The sequence below is a fragment of the Canis lupus genome, chromosome 23 (genome assembly GCF_003254725.2).
Source record: "Canis lupus dingo isolate Sandy chromosome 23, ASM325472v2, whole genome shotgun sequence".
NCBI lineage: Eukaryota > Metazoa > Chordata > Mammalia > Carnivora > Canidae > Canis > Canis lupus.
This window is the reverse complement of record NC_064265.1, coordinates 33,535,256-33,541,255: the sequence shown is the minus strand read 5'-3', so window position 1 is coordinate 33,541,255 and position 6,000 is coordinate 33,535,256.

Sequence of the window (6,000 nt, the reverse complement as noted above, 5' to 3'; positions counted from 1 at the left end):
TAATTGTACGGCGGAAGATGATATTAAGTTCTCCCCAGAACTCCGTGGAAGGAGACAGTCCAGGAAATCCTGAAGTGACCACGATCATTTACATTGACTAAAATACAGTGTCATTTGTTGTTAGACTAAAAGTTCAAAATAGAAAAATTTCAACAGTTCCATTCTTGAAAAAATTTAAACAGTTTCACTTCTGGGCACCTGAGTTTGTTTAATGAGATCAACTCACTACTTTATTATCACTGCTCTAGGCTGCAGGTATTTTGAGCCTCTGGACTTAAAGTCATGTGCACAAAACTTGTCTGTCTTCCTCTCTAAACTCTAAGTCCTTGGAACATTAGAACCCCATATTATTTGTATTGAACCACCAGTGCCTATCACAGAACAGGTTTTGCATTTGCCTTGGATCAGCCGTTGAACAGTTATATATCCTTAGGAAAATTGTCTAATTGCTTTGAGATCCCACTTACCTTAAAATTAGGGAATCTACTGGCAAAAATAAAGTACATGTTTTCACCAATTATAGCAATGACTAGTATTACATTGATAATAAGTATGAATTGTAGAATATTTTAAGAAAATGTGTTTTCTATTTTATAGCTATATACTAATCAGAACTGGGTTAACTAGATTCAACTACTCCTTTAATCCAAAGGATTCAGAGTAGTCCTTAGGGAACCTAATTTAATGACTAGATAAGGCAAATTTGTAATTAGTGTATCAACTGCTTATATGGAATTAAGTCTTTCCAAAGTGCTTGAAGGTACTTGAAACAGTTTATCTTAAGTAGACCAACTGTTCCCAAACCTGGCTCATCATCAGAATCATATATGGAACTTTTTAATCACAGATATCCCTGGGCCTACCACGGAGATTTCAATTCTATGGGTCCTGGTGGGCTCTGGAACCTAAATGCTTAAAAAGTTTCCCAGGAAATTCCAATGATCAGCCAGGTATAATAATTACTGCTTTAAAAAGAAAATTAACTAGACAATGGAAACTTCAACCATATTTGAATTATTATAGATTCCAAATTAATTTCTCTTTTTTATTTTATATTAGAACATGTTTCTTTTTTTCTTTTTTCAACTGCTATACTACTAGTGAATGCTGTGTCTGGGAGTTGTTTTAAAATTAGCTGGAGAGTTGAGAAATAGGCTGGGGGAGTAGGGTAAAATGAAACAATTTGGGTCGGACAGCCCTGGTGGCTTAGCTGTTTAGTGCTGCCTTCAGCCCTGGCCATGATCCTGGAGGGATCGAGTCCCACGTAAGGCTCCCTGCATGGAGCCTGCTTCTCTCTCATTCTCTCTCTCTCTCTCTCTCTCTCTAATAAATAAAAATAAAAATAATCTTTTAAAAAAAAGGAAAAAAGAAACATATGGGTCATGAGTTTATAATTGTTGAACCTGGGACATAATACAGGTATTCTATTTTGTTTTTATTCTCTGTCCTTCCTTATATATTTGAAATGTTCCATGACAAGAAGTTTTTACAAATAAAACTGAGATATGTGAAGGAGTAAAGCCTCCTGCTTCTCCCCTCTCATAATCTCATTCTCTAATAATAACTGTTATAAGTTGCTGTGTATCCTTCTAGATATTTTTCTGTGTACCCTATATAAATCCCATTTTTTTATTCCACTTATGTGCCAACTTTATGCCAGATCCTGTAATGAAACTGGTTTGGGAGATGTGCCTGGAAATTTTTCACAGGGAAATCATTTCAATGCCCTCACCAACCTTCCTCCTGTTTCTCTCACTCCCACCATCTCCCTGCTTCTCCCATGGCAAACAAGGTGGCCCCTTAAATTCCAATCTACCTGCCTGGGAGTGATTACTGCTTTTTTTTTTTCACAGCCCACAGATCCATGTTTCTTTCTAGGTCTCTCCTCAGAACCTATAAGATAGATGGAGAGATGGATAGATGGATGGATGGATGAACAGATACATAGGTAGACAGAGGGGAGAGGGTACAATAAAAGAAAGAGAAAGAATGCTTCCAAATACTTGGGTCATCATCTGAATTTCTTCTTTATAATCCAGATATATTTGGCTCCATGTCTTCACAGGCAGAGAAACACAATTCTATGTGCACATCCTAGCATGAGTACACACACAAACACACATATAAATCTCCTTTGACCCTATCGTGTACACACTTTGAAAAGTTTGTTAGAAGAACCAGCCTGGTAATAATTCACTGCACCTCATGTATAATAAGCAGAAATGCACCAGCCTTTATGATGAATTGCCAGGGTAACACAGGGACATCTTGTTTGCATTTCAATGCACCAAGTGTCAGATTCTTATTTCATTACTCGCCGGCACATTAGTGGATGGTTTTTAATTTCTTTTTTTTTCCCCTTTAGCAAAGCTCCGTGGAGACCCCTCGCTTTTGCCACTTGCATCAGGAGCAAGGTTGCATTATTTTTAAATGCTATAGTTGTCTGGGTCTCACTCGAAATGTTGCTGAATTAACAAAATAAATGATAGCATACTACCAACAGTGCTATCTGGCTTATTTTTAACACAAAATTTCTCTTGCTTTTATTGAACTCATTCTATAAAAGGGGGTTGGAAGATTTGTGGCATCTTCGTTTTTTAAAATGGAAGGTATTGTTTTTAGATGTGTTTTTTTTTTTCTTTTACCCAGGTTCACACTGTTCCTTACGTGAAACAATCTGAGAAGCTACAAGAGCTATTCTCAGGGAAAAATGTGGTTCTGAATTACCTTGTAATGTGCTAGGAGCTGCTGGCTGCTCAGACCCACCATGAAGTCCCCTGATCTGCCCCCACGTTTGAAGGCAGCAGTCTAAAGGTGGATGGATGCCTTATACACTGAGAATAGTTTTTTTTTTTTCAAAATTCTCCCAAAATGTGCAGTGAATATTCTTCCTAATATTTTCCCAAATACATAACGAGAGTTAATGAATGTTCTTTGGAGCAGTGATTCTCAAACTTTAGTGGGCATCAGAAGCACCTGGAGCGCTTGTTAAACTACTCATAGTTGAGTCTCACCCCCAGAGTTTCTGATTCAGTAGGTATGAGATAAGAGCTGAGAATTTGTATTTCTAACAAGATCCCAGTTGATGCTGGAGCTACTGATCAGGAAATACGCTTTGAGAACCACTTTGAGGTTATAAGCCCAGCTCTGTCATTTATCTTGAGTGGTCTTGGGAAAGTCACTTCACCTCTCTGAGATTTAAGAGTCCTCATCAAAAAAAAAAAAAAAAAAAAAAGAGTCCTCATCAATAAAATGGAGATTGTAATGGGACTTTCCTCTGGAGCAATTGTTAGAGAAAATGAACCAATAAATATAGAGCACCAAGAACAATACCAGGCACACAGTAAGTCCTCAACAAATATTCTTTTCCATTCCTCTTCTCCTCATGGAAGGGAGATGAGGGGTCCTATAATCCAATTCTCCACACAGTGCAGGAGTCTCTCTTCCAACCTGCCTGTTGTAATGACTCAGCACCTCTCTGGTCACCTCCAGATATGAGGACCTCCCTACTTCAGGGAAATCCTCTGCTTTGTGGCCAGCTCTCAGTGATAGAAAGCTATGCTGAAAGTTGAAACCTATCTCTCTGAAATTACATGTTACTGCCCTCCTGAGTCACAGAGAATAAATCCTGCCTATAATCTAGACGTTTTTAATGCAGGACATCCTACAAGCTTATCAATTCAAGAAGTGGGCTTCAAACAGGAGCAGATCTTAAACTCCTTGGTACACTTTTTTGTGTCTGTTAGTGACTTCAATGATGGATTCATTCATTTATTCATTCTCTCACTTGGCAGAATATGGGAGGAGAGCTCTGCTAAAGAAAAGCCTGGCAAAATGGACAGAAGCTGGGCTGTGCAACTCAGGTAAGCCAGACCAAGAGGTCTAAGCTTTATTCTTGGGTAGTTGGAGGCCTTTGACTAGTTCCAAACCAGAGAGTGAAATGGTCAGATTTGTATTTTATAATATCACACTGACAAGAGTTTGAAGAATACATTGCTTGTGGTGAGACTTGGAGCCAAGGAAACTAATTAGAAAGTTATAGAGAAGAATGAACAGGAGGAGAGATGTAAAAACGATGGAAAGAACAGGACTTCATCATCAGTTGCATGTGAGGGATAAAGGAAAGGAGGTGTCTGGGGTGATGTCCAAGGCCCTGGCAGCTGAACAAAGGGTTGACATTTACTGATAAAGGTAATACTTAGAGAGTATCAGGTTTTCTAGGAAATAATCAGTCCAATTTGGGCATGTTAAGTTTGACACACTTCTAGAACCTTCCATAGGCAGCTGAATACATAGATCTGAAATCTCAGGAGTACAATATGAACTATAGATATAGACGTGGGAGTCAAGGATTTATACATTATAGCTATTACAGGAGTAATTACGAATCCTAAATATAGGATAATAATTCCATTATTATAGGAATGAAAAAAATACACCTAGGGTGAGAGAGGAAAGAAGAAGACCAGGACACAACTCTGAGGAACACCAACATCAGAAGGGCAGAGGAACCAAAAGGAATCTACCAAGGACAGCTGAAGAGATGGAAGAAGACATGGGAGAGAACAAAAGCTAAAGAAGAAAACCCAGAAGAGGGGTATGGTCAACAGTTCCTAGTGCCACAGTGAGGACTTCAAGTACATACTAAAGGAAGCCTACTGGATGTGGCAATCCAGAGAGGATCTTATGAGAAAGTGTTTGTGGTGTAAATGTGGTAAAAACTGGTAGTTGAGCCATGTGAAGAAAGGAGGGAATAAAAAACTGGAGATAAAGCATACTAACTTCAAAGAGCTTGGAAGGAATAGAGAGATAGGAATAGATAGAATAGGTCAAGGAAGAATGATTTTTAAATTTTTTTTTAATTTTTCAAGTTCTATAAGATTTAATCAAAGCCGAAATGACACTTTCTTCTATCTGACCCGCCCCCAACTCACGGTCTCTAACGCACTGATCCAATGAGAGAAAACTCAATCTAAGAGATAAAAGAGAAACCAAACTCTAGGTACAGTTGAAATGGTTTGCCACATTTATCTGTACATTGATTTTTACATGACTGCATTCAGAAACAAAATACCATCTTCTGTGATCAATTCATTCAGAGTTCCCTACTCAGATAAATTAAAAATAAAGTATATCCAAAACAGGAGCTCTCTCTTTTAGCTGGAGTTCTGAAGCATCTCTCAAGAAACAAATGTGGATTTATACCTTCTTCATCTGATGGGCGGTTGGGACAACAGTTGAATTCTCTGAAACTATTGGAAATTTGAATAATAAAGTGGGTGCAAAAAAAATAATAAAGCGGGTGCAATTTCTCATGGAAATTCAGGTTTAAGAAAAATTGCCACATTGAAGAAGGAAAGATTCTAATTCTGCCACTTAGTCATCTTAAAAATGTTAGAAGAAATAGTGAGGTATCAAATCAAATAACTAACATTTTTGAGGGTGCTCTGGGGGTATTCATGTACCTCTCTCCATGATTGTGACCATCACTTGAGCTAGTGTAGTATTTCCCAGAGCATAGCATTGCATATTGATTTAAATGTATATTGATTTAAAGAGGTTCATGAGGGGCACCTGGGTGGCTCAGTTGGTTAAGTGTCTGCCTTCAGCTCAGATCATGATCTCAGGGTCCTGGGATCAAGCCCTGCATTGGGCTTTCTGCTCAGTGGAGAGTTTCCTTCTTCCTCTCTCTCCGCCCCTACCTCAACACATGCGAGTATGAGCTCTATTTCTATCAAATAAAGTCTTTTAAAAAGAAAGAAAGAAAGAAATGCCATGGAGGTCTATCTCTGCAAAGCCCCAATTGTTATTATTTTTAATTATTTTTACTCCTAATAATTTTCTATAAAGTTTATTTATTTTATTTAGTAACTTCTACACCCAGCTTGGGGCTCTAACTCATGACCCAGAGACCAAAAGTTGTATGCTCTTTGGATTGAGCCAGGCACGCCACTGCTAATAATTCTTTTTTTTTAATTTATTTTTTATTGGTGTTCAATT